General features: G+C 44.7%; 1 non-coding gene across 1 annotated transcript; it reads right to left on the bottom strand.

Annotated features, from left to right (window-relative positions):
* Positions 1-12,324: 12,324 nt before the first annotated feature.
* Trnak-uuu (transfer RNA lysine (anticodon UUU)) lies at positions 12,325-12,399 on the bottom strand. The gene has a single exon. It is a non-coding gene; the product is annotated as a tRNA-Lys (tRNA).
* Between the last annotated feature and the right edge of the window lie 4,559 nt (positions 12,400-16,958).

Raw genomic sequence — 16,958 nt, 5'->3', positions numbered from 1 at the left:
AAATTTTGTATGAAATTCATGAACAATGACGGTGAATGACTTCCGTTATAAGGAGCCACCGTCATACTCTCAAACGGTCTTGCCAAAGAGGGTGGAGGACTAGACACAGTTTGTGAAACCTACTGCCCTTTGGGAAACTGCCGCTAAGAAGCGGTAGAATCAGCCATGAATCTTCGCACGAGGATGCAGAAGGCAACGGAAACTATTGTATTAAATAATTTAAATGTGTCATAAAGTCATGCAGAAGGCAGGGGACCATTATCATAATGATTACTAGTTCTGCATTAAGGCTGACATGTGAAGCAAATAGGACATAAAAAACAGACTAGAACAGGCAGAGAGGCATTCATAGCCGAAAGAAGCCCACTAGTCTACTAGTACCAAACATAGGCCTTAATTTGCAGAAGGAAATCTGTGAATGTTCGTCTGGAGCAAAGTACTGTGTGGTAGTGAATCATGGACTGTCGGAAAATAGGAAAAGAATAGACTCTAAGAGTTGTAAATGTGAAGCTGTAAATGGTTATTGAAAATTACTGGCCGGACTGATAAGAAATGAGGAGGTTCTCCGCAGAATTTATCTCTGTGCTTGGTAGAATTACTGTTGTCAAAATAATTGCAGTCACATGCCACGTCATCGATTCTGTGTGTAGGTACTTTGTGCTTAACATCCAGTGTTAATAGCCTGCATTGTACCTGCAGGTGCCCTAGGATTAACACATGGCACATGGATCAGTTACTTCAATAACCATGCAACTCCTCGAGAAATCAATAACATAATACTTAGACGAGATTTGTTATCGATGGGTGGGCAGATATTCTGATTGGCAGACTCGTAAGGCTATATGTTTGACCATGAACATTAACGGAAGGTATTTGTCACTAATTGCTTTACGACTAATAATCTGCTGCGCTGCTGGAGAGCGTTAGCCTTGCCGGAAGACAACCGATGCGGTTTATGCATGACTGAGCATATGTTATTCCCAACACTTCGTAGACAATAGCCAACCAAACATTTAATTAGTAATAGATTAGTCGGGAACATCAAGCAACGCAGCTTTCCTGTTAGTCAAACGTCACTACTTTAAGTTTCTACTTATGGTGCATTTAAAACCATTGGTGTATGCCACATCCATTGACAAGGTGCCGTTCTCATCGGAGTGTGTGTCCTATAGATGTGATAAAATCCAAAGGCACTTAAGTGTGCTCACGCGAGTTAATGATTCTCTGAGAAGAAAGACTTAGAACGTGTAAGATGAATGGCAGCTACACGGAAGACCGTGTCTAATATCGGCAGACCGGTGGCTAACAAGCAGCAGAACTGCACATATCTCATAAAGTTCTTTGTTCTAGGAATATGGTTACACGAATTCTGTTTTTTAGTTTTGACTAATACTGTCTTATGCAAGATAATGGGAATTTTTTCGTCATTACATTTTACTTATTATCTCGCAGAAATGAAGCTACGACGATTAAACTTAGTATTACACTTTCTCTAACCATTTGTCTGTCAATGAGACACACATTTCCCAACGCTGCATGTCTTCTTGGAGATCTTCGTCGCAGAAGACTGCATTTTGGCTGTTGAGAAAAAATTCCATCTATGAAATTCCATCTTTGTGATTCTGAAAACGTCTGCCACATAACAGATTTTTCATCGGAGGAAAGGAGAAGAAGTAACGAAATACTTAGGGAAATATGAGGTTGAGACAAAATTTTATAATTATAGAAGGAACATCTATGAGCATGTTTAGTGCAGAATGAGCTAAGTCACTGTAATGGAATAAAAACACAGTTTCGTACAGCTACCTGCTATGTGTTCGTTTTGATAGTCTCCCGAAACCTCAATTGGAGATTTTAGTATTATGCTCCTGTGACAGTTTGCCTCTTGAAAATACAATCTGTTCGCACTATGGTAAAGAGCAAAGGGAGTTGTAGGCCAGATAATTTATGGCCTGTCATCTGTACCTTATCAGTGATTCACGAAGACCCTCCCCTCCCCTCCCCTCCCCCCCCCCCTACCCCCCCCTACCCCTCGCCTCACACTCCCTCACCCCTCTAGGCCACTTGGTCTGTTATATAGGCTTTATTATCATTACCAATACAATTTACGGTCCTACTGGAACTGCCCTTTTCCTTATCACTATAGCTTATTACCCTTATCAATATAATTTATCACACAGTTACAACTACCATATTCCCTGTTGCTATAATTTGTTATCCATACCGCTATAATATAAAAACAAATTATCCTATTAGGACTACAGTTTTCCTAATTGCAATAATTTATTACCAAAATTATCCTTGTCACTAAAATTTAATATCCAATTTATTATCAAATCACAGCAATTTATTACCCAATATGGCTGCAGAATATAAGTCTGCCACCGTCTATATAACTCAGCGTAAAACGGTCGGAAATGAAAAAAAATATCCTAGTGAGATAGCTTGCACATTGCGTGACCCATTTATTTAGTAACATTTAGGTCCTTCCAGACATGTGTTAAAATTTTCTGCAGATCACCCAAGATACTGAAGGTACTGTGCAAAGTACAAAAATTAAGAAAGAAAATACGTGTGAGACAGATTGTTTCACAGTTGTATATGACACGCTTCGTTTACATAAATATTTCAACGTTTGGTACACTGCAACACACCACACGTTTCAAGGGGATGTTTGTAGCAATCTTTTTTAAACAAAATACGCTCTTGCCACATAACAATTAAATTTTGGAGATGTAGAATCATTTTTAAACTAATTATACTAACACAAGGAGCGGTGGGAGCAAATGAGGCACTGGCCGTAACCCTCTGATGTTACCTGCCGCCACTGTGCCTGCAGTGCGAGGGAAGGAATCCAAATAACCTTGACGGCATGCCTGTTTCACTTCTCGAGCCCTGCCACACGTACACCCTGTGCCAGGGGCGACATTTTTTGTCTCCATACACGAAGAGGTCCCTGGCCCAGCACAGGATATTACAGAGTTTCTCTCACCCAAGAAGCTTTTGTAAAAATTCACCTTCCTGACTTTTTCATTGAGGCTGGGACTCAGTTCACGTTTGACATGTTTTCAGATCATACAGTGGTGCATCTGGAATGCAGAAAACATACTGGAACGGCTAGTGTTCACGAGCTGTTGCACTATCAGCCTGCCACAGCATCTGGTACTTCCGCTGTATGGTATGTGCGCTGTTCCATGAGTCGCCTGTCATTTTACAGAGCGCTTGCGCATAAATAGGTCGGGTATTTTGTTTCAGCACAGAACAGTCTATAGCATTTGCTGCACAATCTTAAAAATTGACTGCATCGGTCACATGACATCACCTTGGTTGTGTATCCACAGATACAGAGAGATTTTTTAATATTTATAATATTATACGCAGTCCAGTCGCATTGATGTTATCATTTGGCAGAATTCTGACTGACCACTTTCTGCAGTGTGGACCACTGAAAGACTTGCTGGAGGAGAGTCAGTGAGGTTCTGGGGGCACCGACAGGAATGTGGAGCCGTGCTGACTCCAGAGCCATGGCCAGCTGTGCTGGATTTCGATGCTGAGGGCACATGGCGCGGATAGCCCTGTCGAGGCGGTCCCACACATTCTAGAATTGGTTTAAATTCGGGAGATTTGGTGTCCGGGGGAGGACGGTAAACTCATTCTAGTGCTTTTCAAACCATGCATGTGCGCCATGAGCTGTGTGACATGTTGCATTGTCCTGCTGATAGGTGCCACTGTGTTGGCAACAATAAACTGCATGTGGGGGTTGGACGTGGTCCCGACGAATAGATGCATACTTGTGTTGATCCATTATTCCATCCATGGCGAAATCACTAAGTGAATGCCACGAAAACATTCCCCAAACCATAATGCTCCCTCCTACAGCCTGGATCCTTCCAACGATTGTTATAGGGCCATACATGCCAAAGGCTGTCTGTCTGATGAAGCATAAAAAGTGATTCGTCTGAGAAGGCCAACTGTCACCACTCAGTCGACGTCCAGTTTTGGTACTGGCATGCAACACACAATCTTCATTCCCGTTGAACAGTGGTAGGAATGGGTGCATGTACCAGGCACCTGCTACAGAGGCACACATGCAGCAACGTTCACTGAACAGTCATCGTGGAGACACTTCTGGAAGTTCTTTTTCATCTGGGTGGTCAGTTGTCATGAGCTGTACATCTGTTTATCTGTACAAGTATGTGCAGCCACTGTTCACCTCTGCCAACTAGGCCCATGGTGCACGGCAACTGCGTCAGCGACCGTTTTGGATAGCGCCCTTTTGCCATCCACGGTATGCTTTAAGCAAGGGAGCATGCAAACTGTTCACAAACTTTGCTATTTCGGAAATACAGGGTGTTTCAAAAATGACCGGTATATTTGAAACGGCAATAAAAACTAAACGAGCAGCGATAGAAATACACCGTTTGTTGCAATATGCTTGGGACAACAGTACATTTTTAGGCAGACAAACTTTCGAAATTACAGTAGTTACAATTTTCATGGCGCTGCGGTCTGGGAAACTCTATAGTACGATATTTTCCACATATCCACCATGCGTAGCAACAATATGGCGTAGTCTCTGAATGAAATTACCCGAAACCTTTGACAACGTGTCTGGCGGAATGGCTTCACATGGAGATGGGATGTACTGCTTCAGCTGTTCAATTGTTTCTGGATTCTGGCGGTACACCTGGTCTTTCAAGTGTCCCCACAGAAAGAAGTCACAGGGGTTCATGTCTGGCGAAAAGGGGGGCCAATCCACGCCGCCTCCTGTATGTTTCGGATAGCCCAAAGCAATCACACGATCATCGAAATATTCATTCAGGAAATTAAAGACGTTGGCCGTGCGATGTGGCCGGCCACCATCTTGCATAAACCACGAGGTGTTCGCAGTGTCGTCTAAGGCAGTTTGTACCGCCACAAATTCACGAAGAATGTCCAGATAGCGTGATGCAGTAATCGTTTCGGATATAAAAAATGGGCCAATGATTCCTTTGGAAGAAATGGCGGCCCAGACCAGTACTTTTTGAGGATGCAGGGACGATGGGACTGCTACATGTGGCTTTTCGGTTCCCCGTATGCGCCAGTTCTGTTTATTGACGAAGCCGACCAGGTAAAAATAAGCTTCGTCACTAAACCAAATGCTGCCCACATGCATATCGCCGTCATCAATCCTGTGCTCTATATCGTTAGCGAATGTCTCTCGTGCAGCAATGGTAGCTGCGCTGAGGGGTTGCCGCGTTTGAATTTTGTATGGATAGAGGTGTAAACTCTGGCGCATGAGACGATATGTGGACGTTGGCGTCATTTGGACCGCAGCTGCAACACGGCGAACGGAAACCCGAGGCCGCTGTTGGATCACCTGCTGCACTAGCTGCGCGTTGCCCTCTGTGGTTGCCGTACGCGGTCGCCGTACCGTTCCAGCACGTTCATCCGTCACGTTCCCAGTCCGTTGAAATTTTTCAAACAGATCCTTTATTGTATCGCTTTTCGGTCCTTTGGTTACATTAAACCTCCGTTGAAAACTTCGTCTTGTTGCAACAACACTGTGTTCTAGGCGGTGGAATTCCAACACCAGAAAAATCCTCTGTTCTAAGGAATAAACCATGTTGTCTACAGCACACTTGCACGTTGTGAACAGCACACGCTTACAGCAGAAAGACGACGTACAGAATGGCGCACCCACAGACTGCGTTGTCTTCTATATCTTTCACATCACTTGCAGCGCCATCTGTTGTTGAAAATTGTAACTACTGTAATTTCGAAAGTTTGTCTGCCTGAAAATGTACTGTTGTCCCAAGCATATTGCAACAAACGGTGTATTTCTATCGCTGCTCGTTTAGTTTTTATTGCCGTTTCAAATATACCGGTCATTTTTGAAACACCCTGTACTTCCGCCCTTGGCCCAAAAACCAATGACATGGCCTTTTGGACACGAGATAAATCGCTCAGCCTCTGCATTGTGACAGTGACTGCACTGATTTCTGCGTCCCCTGGACACGCTTTATATACGCTCCACTGCTAGTGTTGCAACCTGATGTCTGTGAGTGGTTATTGCGCGTTGACATTGACGATAGGCGGTGGTCACATTGATGTGACTGGACTGTGTAATTATTACTGCATTCGGTAGACAACACCACCAATTGTGTATTGTATAAGAATTTAAGTTAGTAACTATTATACGAAGTATCGTATTGCACCCTTAGGCCAGCATTATTTAGTAGAATATCATCTTCCCACAATGCGTCTGCACACAATGCAAAACTACTTTAAGAGTATGCAAAGATTTAGGTTCTTAATACATCCATTGTTCATTTTTCCAATGTGCTGTTTAGGAGTGAAATGGTCGATACAGCTGATATCGGGTTTCAGCTAGCGATTATTATATATCTCCTGCCACTTGGGTAGCGCAAATGTGCAAACTTGATCCACTCGTAGTTGCAAATTCAAATGGTTCAAATGGCTCTGAGCACTTCGGATGTCATCAGTCCCCTAGAACTTAGAACTACTTGAACATAACTACCCTAAGGACATCACACACATCCACGCCCGAGTCAGGATTCGAACCTGCGACCGTAGCGGTCGCGCGGTTCCAGACTGTAGTCGTAGTTGCATGTAGTGTGCTGTGTGATCTGTAGGGTGATTATAATTGAAATGAAACTTTTAAACCGCTGTACAAATACCACCACTGGTCAAATTGCAACGGAATATTTTCAGAGAAGGAGGAAAACGTATGACAGAAGAAAAATTAATAGTTACAAAATGTAGCAATAGATGGCGCTGTAAGAATCATACTTTAATAGTGGTCTACTGCAAATGAGTCATACAACAATGCCTAAGATGTACGATTGACGTTAAACAAACTGTACTACTCAGAGTGCATGGGCGTACAGGTCTGATACTGTTCGTTACAAAAGCCCATCCACCACAGCAAGGTCATATCATATAGCATGGCAAAAATCAGTTTTTAACTGTCCTGAGGCCAAAAACCGCATAGGAAGCATCAGCCAAAATCTAATCGGATTCTTAATTTCCGCGTGACTGACACAAAACATGTTCAATATGCTGTCCACCGTTTTCTGCAACAAGTTGAAATCGAGAAACACCATGTTCCACAACTAATCGAAGTATTTCCGGGGTTACGTTCAGAATGTGTTGCGCAATGCGTGCCTTCAGTGCAGCTAAGCTTGCAATCGGAACACTGACACAACATCTTTGAGATAGCCCCACAGCCAGAAGTCACACGGATTAAGATCAGGTGATAGGGACGGCCAGGCTGTAGGGAAATGGCGGCTGATAGTTCTAGCATCTCCGACATGTCGCTTCAGCAGCTGCTTAACTGAATATGTAATGTGCGAAGGTGCGCCATCTTGCATAAAAATGACCCCACTCACGCTGTTGGTGAGCTGGAATGATGTGGTTGCTCAAAAGACGCTCATAGCACTTACCAGTGACGGTAGAGGTAACGTGACCGGAAGCACCCGTCTCTTCGAAAAAATATGGCCCTATGATAAATTATGCCGTAAGCCCACACCACAGAGTGACCTTTTCAGGATGAAATGGTACTGGTTGATTTGCGTGTGGATTTTCCGTTGCCCATATTCCACAATTCTGTGTATTGGCATATCCTGTCACATGAAGTGGGCTTCGTCTGCCCACAAAGTCTTCCACTGCTGGTCATTGTCCACTTCGATGTGAGCAAGAAATTCTAAAGCAAAGGTCTCTCTTGCTGGCAGCTCAACAGGAAGCAATTAGTGCAAATGGGTAATTTTGAATGGGTAGCAAAGAAGGATGTATCGTAGGATTTTGCACACCGTGCTTACGGGTATATCCAATGTTCGGGCAATTCTCCGTGCACTACACGTTTCCACACCACCACTCGTCTCCTCCTGCATTGCTGCGCACTGACGTCGAATCAATTCGTTCCCTCCCTCTACCAGGTTGCACGCCAAAAGAACCCGTCTTTCCGAATTTCCAGATCATTTTCTCCAAGACCACGGCAGTCATCGGACCAACGCCTTTTTTCAAACCTTTCAGTGTCCGGAACTTCTGCAGAGCGACGTGTGCACAGTCATCATTCTTGTAATACAGCTTTAGAAGCAGAGCGCGATCCTGCATTGAGACAGTCATGGCGAACGTCGCAGACGCGAAATGAGGAAAAGCCGTGTACCCGGCGTGTTTATGCCAACTTCAATTGGCCGTGCGCATGACAGGTGTTCTCATTTCATGACACATACAGCGCCATCTATTGATCAATTTACGCACTACTTTTTTTCTTTTGTCATACGTTTTCCCCCTTCACCGATAATATTCCGTTGTAATTTGACGTCATTCTGAGCTGTGGTGTAATTTCTACAGCGTTCTGAAAGTTTCACTTTAATTATAATCACCCTGTACATTGTGTATTCACTATCTGATCAAAAATATCTGGACGTCTACTAATCGACATTCGTATGGAGAGTGTACAACAGTCAAAATTCACACCATAAACCTTGGCTGGCAAAAGAAAAAATTATTTTGTGTAAGAAGCGATTTCTTACATGTGCAGGATTTGCGACAATTTGTCTGGCATAGGTCAACCTGAGAATTGTTTTGGGTGGTTCCTGACTTCCACACATGCAGTTCCTATACTGGTTTCTCATCTGTGTATTATAAACGTTATTGTGTACGTTTTAAGTGGTCTGTTTTCTAGGAAGTGTACTTTAATATTCTTGATGGTTCTCTTGGAAATCCATCATGATTTGTAAGAAAAGAGAGAGAGAGAGAGAGAGAGAGAGAGAGAGAGAGAGAGAGAGAGAGAGAGAGAGAGAGAGAGAGAGAAATTCATAAGGCTGGTGGCGAGGAGATTAGTCGTGACACATGCGGCACCTTGACTCAAGCTTCATCTAAGAGGTCCAACTTTAACATCACCTCAGCTGAAAGAAATGCTCTACGAGACTTGAGAGAAGATCAAGACATCGTCTACTTACCTTCTGACAGAGAAAATGCTACTGTGCTTCTCTAAAGCACGGAATACAACAGCAAGATACACAAATTGCTCGACGATCCTGCACATAGTAAATTAAAAAGTGATCCGAATGGTAGGTTCCAGAGAGACTGTGGAACTCATCAGGAAGAACTCCATTCCGGCGAAAGTCCCTAATGGTTTGCGTCAACAGGCTGCAGTTCCTCCTAGACTCTACGGCCTACCCAAGATCCATAAGAATGGGGTGCCTCTCTGTCCCGTTGTAAGTAGTATAGGAGCACCTACTTATTTTATTGCCAAGTACCTGACATCACTATTGGGACCTCTCGTAGGCAATTGCGACCATCACATTCGAAACTTTGAAGATTTCATTGGTCGCCTGAAAACTCTTAGATTGCAATCATCAGATCTCTTGGTAAGTTTCGATGTTCTCTTTATTTACAAAGGTGCCCTTGCAGGACTCTTTGGATCTCATTAGCAACAAGTTTGAGGGGGACATAGTAGCATTATTTAAACATGTGCTTAGTTCAACAAACTTCTTATTTCATGACCAATATTTTGAACAAGAGGACGGTGTCGCTATGGGAAGCCCTCTGTCTCCTGTGGTGGCCAATTATTTTATGGAGGACTTTGAAGAAAAAGCATAACAATTAGCCACTCTTAAACCCTCTAGTTTTCTGCGTTAGGTGGATGACACATTTGTGGTGTGGCCACATGGACTTGATACTCTACCTACGTTTCTTCAGCATCGGAATTGGCTCCATCCGAATACAAATTTCACAATGGAAGTGGAAAAGATGGTACTTTACCTTTCCTTTATGGTTTGGTACGAAGGAAAGCAGATGGAACCTTGGAACACAGCGTCTACCGCAAGTCAACGCATACAGATCTATATCTGCAGGCCACAAGCTGCCATCATCCTGCACAATGCGGTAGTGCATTACGTATGCTAGTTCACAGAGCACATGTCGTATCTGATCCTGAAAACCTATCGAGTGAAATACAACATTTGAAGACAGTGTTCCGACAAAACAGTTATTCTGAGAGACAGATACGTAATGCATTCAGGCCCAGGCGAGTTCAATTTATGGAGCAGAATGAAGATAAGAAGGCACCCACCACTTTGGCTTTTTTGCCGTATTTTGGTGCCATGTAGTCAAGAACCGGAAGATTCCTCCGAAGATATGGAATTCATACGGTTAAAATGGCTCTAAACACTATGGACTTAACATCTGAGGTCATCAGTCCTCTAGGCTTAGAACGACTTAAACCTAATCAACCTAATGACATCACACACATCCATGCCCGAGGCAGCATTCGAACTGCGACCGTAGCAGCAGCGCGATTCCGGACTGAAGCGCCTAGAACCGCTCGGCCACAGCGGCCGGCGATATGGAATTAAGTGTGTTTTTCAACCATCTGCAAAACTGAGAAACCTGTTGGGTTCAGTTAAGGATGACCTTGGCCTGAGGAAATGTGGTGTGTCAGTGTGGGGCAGCGTTAAGCCAGACATGCCGCACAGTACAAGAACGCTGCGATGAACATCAGCGTCATACACGCCTTCGTCAACCGGAAAAGTCGGCAATTGCGGAACACTGTCTGATTACAGGACATCGCATGATTTATGAAAAGACGGAAGTTTTATCCCCGGCATCATCTTCCTTGCATTGCGCCCGCCGAAGTGGCCGTGCGGTTCTAGGCGCTGCAGTCAGGAACCGCGAGAACACTACGGTCGCAGGTTCGAATCCTGCCTCGGGCATGGATGTGTGTGATGTCCTTAGGTTATTAAGGTTTAACTAGTTCTAAGTTCTAGGGGACTAATGACCTCAGAAGTTGGGTCCCATAGTGCTCAAAGCCATTTGAACGATTTGAACCTTGCATTGCGTCATTAAGGAAGCAATACATATCCGTACAGCCGATAATCTCATCAACAAGGATACGGGACTTCAACTGAGCACAGCCTTGAACTCTTCGTTGGCTGCTATTAAATCACGAAACGATAATCAAGATTCTTCGATAACAGGCCCGTCATAACATTGGTCTAGTACGGCCGGTGGTGAGTAACGTCTGGCCACAATTTTGGCAAACGCAGCGTACAGCGCACATGCAGGAGTGCCGCTCTGCAATTTTCGGCAGAGGGAGTTTGAATATGATATCATCTACCTGCAAATCATTGCGCATGCCAGATTTCCGCGCCTGCGCATTCTTCGCGCGCGTGTTCTAGAAACGGGGCGTCGACGTGCGGATACCGTTAGTCGTACCTAGCCACCAGCAAGGTTGAACCACCTGAAGATGTCGGACAGTTGCTCCGAGGAAATATTGTGGAATTTGCACAACGTGATCCGGCGGCAAACCCGTGAAGACTATTTACAACACATCCACCGCGAAAGCCTGAAGAGTCACGACATGTGTTTACATCATTAATTGAACCCATGCGCTATGTAACTGTTATAGAACTTAGAATGACTTTGTTTTCCTCTAATTATTTTTTAGCATAAATATAAGGAAACTTCCATCTTTTGAAACTGCAATTTCAGTAGCAGGCGGAATTTTTTATCTTTATGATAAAATATAATTGAAGTTATCAACTGAAGAAAATTGTTGCAAATACTAGCTACATGTCTTTCCTCTATTAAAGTGCACATATTTAGTGCCATTTCCATCTTGTATATAGTGTTTGCATTAAAGCCCCACAATTTGTTTTGCTAATTATGATCACTTCCTTTTTGTACTGCTTACTTTTCAAAGTTTATCTGTACTTCAGTCTGATGTTATTAATGTAGGAATTATATAGGATTATGATATGTAGGTGTAGGTAGTAAAATATGACTGTTATGTTATGGAGAATTTGTGAGTAACGGAATTACAGTTTTTCCATGAGATCCGTCCTGGTACGTGGTATGACAATTATTGGATGGTAGCAGGAAGTGAGCATCTGGCTTGTCAAGATAATTTTGACGCAAATTCGGGGCCATATAGTTTCCTGATTCAGAAGTGGATTTTTGTTTGCTCTAAGGGACACAGTTGCATTCTCCAGTGACAGAGGGCTGCCGCAACCAGAATGGGAGCATATGCCCAAAAAATGGAGGAGTGTGGAAACAGGTGCAGTCAGGGCGAGAGCTGGCAGGCAAGAGGCCGTCCCAGTGGTACCGTGGCGCTCTTGCCAGTCCGCTCCGAGCCCCGAAGTGACAATTTCCAGCCCTTCCATTGATATGAAAGTGGTATCTGTTCTTTCGGACATGTTCAAAAGAACAGATACCATCGGTTACCGTGCAGCACTCTAGAATGAAATGATAATTAAATCAAGACCTTAAGCTGCCGACAGGCGTTGATATACATCAACGGGGAAAGTTGTAAACGTGTGCCCCGACCGGGACTCGAAACCGGGATCTCCTGCTTAAATGGCAGACGCTCTATCCATCTGAGCCACCGAGGGCACGGAGGATAGTGCGACTACAGGGATTTATCCCTTGCACGCTCCCCGTGAGACCCACATTCCCAACTTAACTGTCCACACACTACATTCGTAGTGCCCCTGCCCATTACACTCATTACTCGCGGCAGACAATCTTACCGAATCCCGTAAGAGTTCGGGCAATGCGTGTGCATCCGCACGGAAGGAGGTCAATGGCCGGTTAGCCTTAAAGCTATGAAGATGGTATCTGTTCTTTCGGAAAGAATTGGGAAATGAGGTTTACAAACGTATTTTTTTTCGCATATAGTCTAATGTAGTAAAAGACCTCCAACCCATCATTTTTTATAAGTACGCGAACATGTGATCAGTCTCTGTTAGTGAATGACGACATCTTGTATTCGCCATTCGTATCAATATTTTATCCATATACCAATAGTGTGTTTAAAGTAATTGCTTGCACATTGTCAATGGCCAGTTTCTTTCAAGTCGCAGTTTATAGCTTTCCTTCATGGCAAGTGCTTTCGCAAAAAAATATATTTTACGTTCGAACCTTACTCCGGGTGAAGACAGGGCATCCTAAATTAGTGATAAGTACTGTCACAAAATAGGAGCGATAGAGCCACGGCTATGGCACGTGAAGTGGTGTGGCAGTTATTACAACAAAGGCCTTTTTCGTTGCGGCAGGATTTTCTCATGAAATTTCAGTCACAAAGTTTCTCCTCAGAGTGTGAGAACATTCTGTTGACGCCTATCTGCAAAGGGGGAATTATCATTATAATAACATAAGAGAAATTCGAGCTCACACAGAAAGATTTGTGTTCATTTTTCTTACGCGCTGTTGGAGAGTTGTTCGGCAGAGAAATGAACCCTCTGCTAGACACATAACAGTGAATTGCATAGTAACCCTGTAGATGTCCCAGATAAGGATGTCAGATCATAAATTGTCTGAGTCAGAATTGCCTTTGCTCCGAACTGACCACACTAAGGTAGTGTCAAAAAATATTCTGCATCATCTCACTCACTGATGGCGATGAAGCCACGTATTTCTACTATCTGCTTTGCGCTTTTGCCTCGGGCTCATAGCGACAAGCCCAGAACTCCTTCGTGGAAATTAAATATGTCTGGCCTGACACAGCTGCAAACTGCCGCTGCTGTGTCGGCCTGGCAGACTTTTTGATTAGGTGAGAGTGGTCGGAAAACACACCGGATGGCGACCTTTGTCTTGTCCACAGTATCATGTAAGATGTGAAAACTGATCCATGATTGTTTTCCTCTTTTTCCAAGTATCACCTCTTCGTTCTACAACATTCGGAATCGTTTACCACACTCTAAAAGTCTACACTGTCTAACCACTGTGTCATGTGATGGTATATTGTCGCCGTACTCCTCCACCAGCTTAGCATGGACTGTTGCACCGTTGTAACCCTTCAAATGCAGCAAAGACAAATTACCGCTCGATGCTCCACTTCATCGGTTGGCTGTGTCATGATGCTGAGGCCCTTCTAGCGATGTACTACGGTACTATGTCGCGGGGATTTCAATCGATATCAGGACTGCAGGTGAAAAAAAGGTTACGTACCTTTTTTTGAGATTATACTTAAAACTACCCTCGTTTGTTAAAGACAAATAAGGAATTGTGCGACATAAATGAAAGTTGAAAGTTAGTGGTTGTGTTTCTACATCTAAAAGATGCTGTTTATTCAAATTTCACACTAGTCACGCGAGAATGGTGCTAATAGCGCCGCTATGATCAAGCACATCAGGTTTTTATTAAATACGGGTTGTAACAGTCCTCAGCGATAGTTACCTTTGAGATTCGACGTGGTGAGTTGATATTAGTCATGAACGTCTTTACGGCTACAAAGACGCCATTATCAAGACTTCACTTTGTACGAAGTCGTATAATTGGGCTTGATGTTCCCTCTGCGATAGTGTAGAAAGACTTGCCAGATTATAGCCAGTATACATTATTGGTAGCAGCGGTGGTCACGAGAATGTGTGGTCTGGACGACGACGAGGCACTACCGGAAGGGAAGACCATCGTGTTCGGCGTGTGGTGGTATCACATCGTAGTGATCAGCAACAGAAATATGAGCAGCAATTGGCACCTCATTGAGACGACAGACTGTTACAAATCGGTTACTTCAAGCACAGCTCAAAGCCAGACAACCTGATGCGTACATTCCACTAAGCCCGAACCACGCCATTTGCGACATCAGTGGTGTCAAGGGAGAACCCATTGGAGGGCAAGGTGGAGGTCTGTTGTGTCTTCTGATGAAAGCTGGTTCTGTCTCGGTGCCAGTGATGGCAATGGACCTTTACGTGGAGTTATGGTGTACGATGCGATATCGTATGACAGCAGGATCACTCTCGTGGTTATCCCACGCTCCCTGACTGCAGATCTATATGTCTGTCAGGTGATTAGACCTGTTGCTGCCATTTATGAACAGCATTGCATGAACGGTTTTCCAACAGGATAACCCTCGCTCACATACCAACCCAAAATGCTCTACGGAGTGTCGACTTGTTGTCTTGGCCTGCTGGATCACGAGATCTGTGTACAATCTAACAGTCATGGGAATGGGAAATCATCGGACAGCACTCCAGCGTCACAAAAAAAAAAAAGGTTCAAATGGCTCTGAGCACTATGGGACTTAACATTTGAGGTCATCAGTCCCCTATAACTTTGAACTACTTAAACCTAACTAACCTAAGGACATCACGCACATCCATGCCCGAGGCAGGATTCGAACCTGCGACCGTAGCGGTCGCGCGGTTCCAGACTGCAGCGCCTAGAACCGCTCGGCCACTCGGGCCGGCAACAAAGAGCATTAACCGTCCATGCAGTGACCAACAAGCGCAACAGGCATGGACCTCCATCCCACAAGCTGATATCCGGCACCTGTAGAACACAATGCATCCACATCTGCATGCTTGCTTTCAATATTCTGGCTGTTACAGCGTTATTAATGTAACACCATTTCACATTTGCAGTGGCATATCTCGCGCTAACACTAACCTGTTATCTTGTAATGTTAATCATTTAAATATGTTACCTAGGCAAACGTTTTTCGGAATTTCATTACGCTCCATTAATTACTTTTCTGATGTTGCGACTTTTTTTCGTCATTGTAACTAGCCCTCGTATATTGTATTTTCCAAAGCTTGAGTGGGTGGTAAGCATTTCAGGCAAGAAGAAAATAGCAGCTTTTGGAATGTGGCACTGCAACAGAATGCAGAAGATATACACTGCTGGCCACCGTAAATGCAACACCCTGAAGGAAGCATCCGAATCAAGTGAAATTTACACCATGGGTTTGCAGCGATGAGATATGCAACTGATTAGAATTTCAGCGCAAACGCACATCACGCGCGCCTGTGGCGCCACCTCATAGCGCCATTTAAGGCTTGGCGATTTCGACGAGTGTACGTTCGGCACGTGTGTTTACCTTGTGGTTGTTTCACAAGACGATCAGTTATGCCTCGTAGACAACAGCGAACATCGTTTGATCAAGTATCCGAGTTCGACAGAGGAAGAATAGTGGCTTACCGAGATTGTGGATTATCATACAGAGAAATCGCTAGTCGTGTTGGACGAAACCAAACAACTGTAATGCGGATATGTGACCGTTGGATGCAGGAGGGTACGACGGACCGACGTGGTCGATCGCATTCACCTCGGTGCACCACTGCACGTGCTGATAGGCAAATTGTGCGCATGGCAGTGACGGATCACTCAGTGACATCCCGAACCATAGCACAGCTCATTGCGTCTGTAAGCATCATCCAGTGTCTGCGCGTACCATTCGACGCCGTTCACAGCAGAGTGGTCTGTCCGCAAGACGTCCATTGCTTCGTCTGCCATTGACGCAGAACCACAGACGTCTCCGTCGCCAATGGTGTGATGACAGACGGATGTGGACGGCAGAATGGAATGACGTTGTCTTTACTGACGAGGCACGCTTCTGTCTGCAGCACCACGATGGTCGGATGCGAGTGTGGAGACACCGTGGAGAGAGGATGCTGGACAGCTGCATTATGCACCGCCACACTGGTCTTGCACCGGGTATTATGGTATGGGGCAGTATTGGATATTACTCTCGCACGCCTCTAGTACGCATTGCCGGTACTTTAAATAGCCGGCGCTACATATCCGAGGTGCTGGAGCCAGTTGTCCTTCCTTACCTTCAGGGCTCGGCCACTGCCATATTTCAACAGGATAATGCGCGACCACACGTGGCACGCATTGTCCAAAAGTTCTTCGTCAATAACCAGATTGAATTGCTTCCCTGGCCGGCTCGCGCTCCGGATCTTTCGCCGATAGAAAACATGTGGTCCATGGTTGCTCAACGAGTGACCCAGATTACATCCCCAGCTGCCACACCAGATGATCTTCGGCAACGTGTGGAAGCTGCTTGGCCTGCTGTACCCCAGGAACACATCCAACGTCTCTTTGACTCAATGCCGAGACGTGTGGCAGCGGTGATCTCCAACAATGCCGGCTACTCTGGCTACTGATACTGGCAGGAACCACATGTCACAGACGTCTGTAAACGTAATCATTTTATACTTGGTCAACAT

Source organism: Schistocerca serialis, chromosome 1, assembly GCF_023864345.2.
Source record: "Schistocerca serialis cubense isolate TAMUIC-IGC-003099 chromosome 1, iqSchSeri2.2, whole genome shotgun sequence".
Classification (NCBI taxonomy): domain Eukaryota; kingdom Metazoa; phylum Arthropoda; class Insecta; order Orthoptera; family Acrididae; genus Schistocerca; species Schistocerca serialis.
This window is presented reverse-complemented; position numbering and strand designations above follow the sequence as displayed.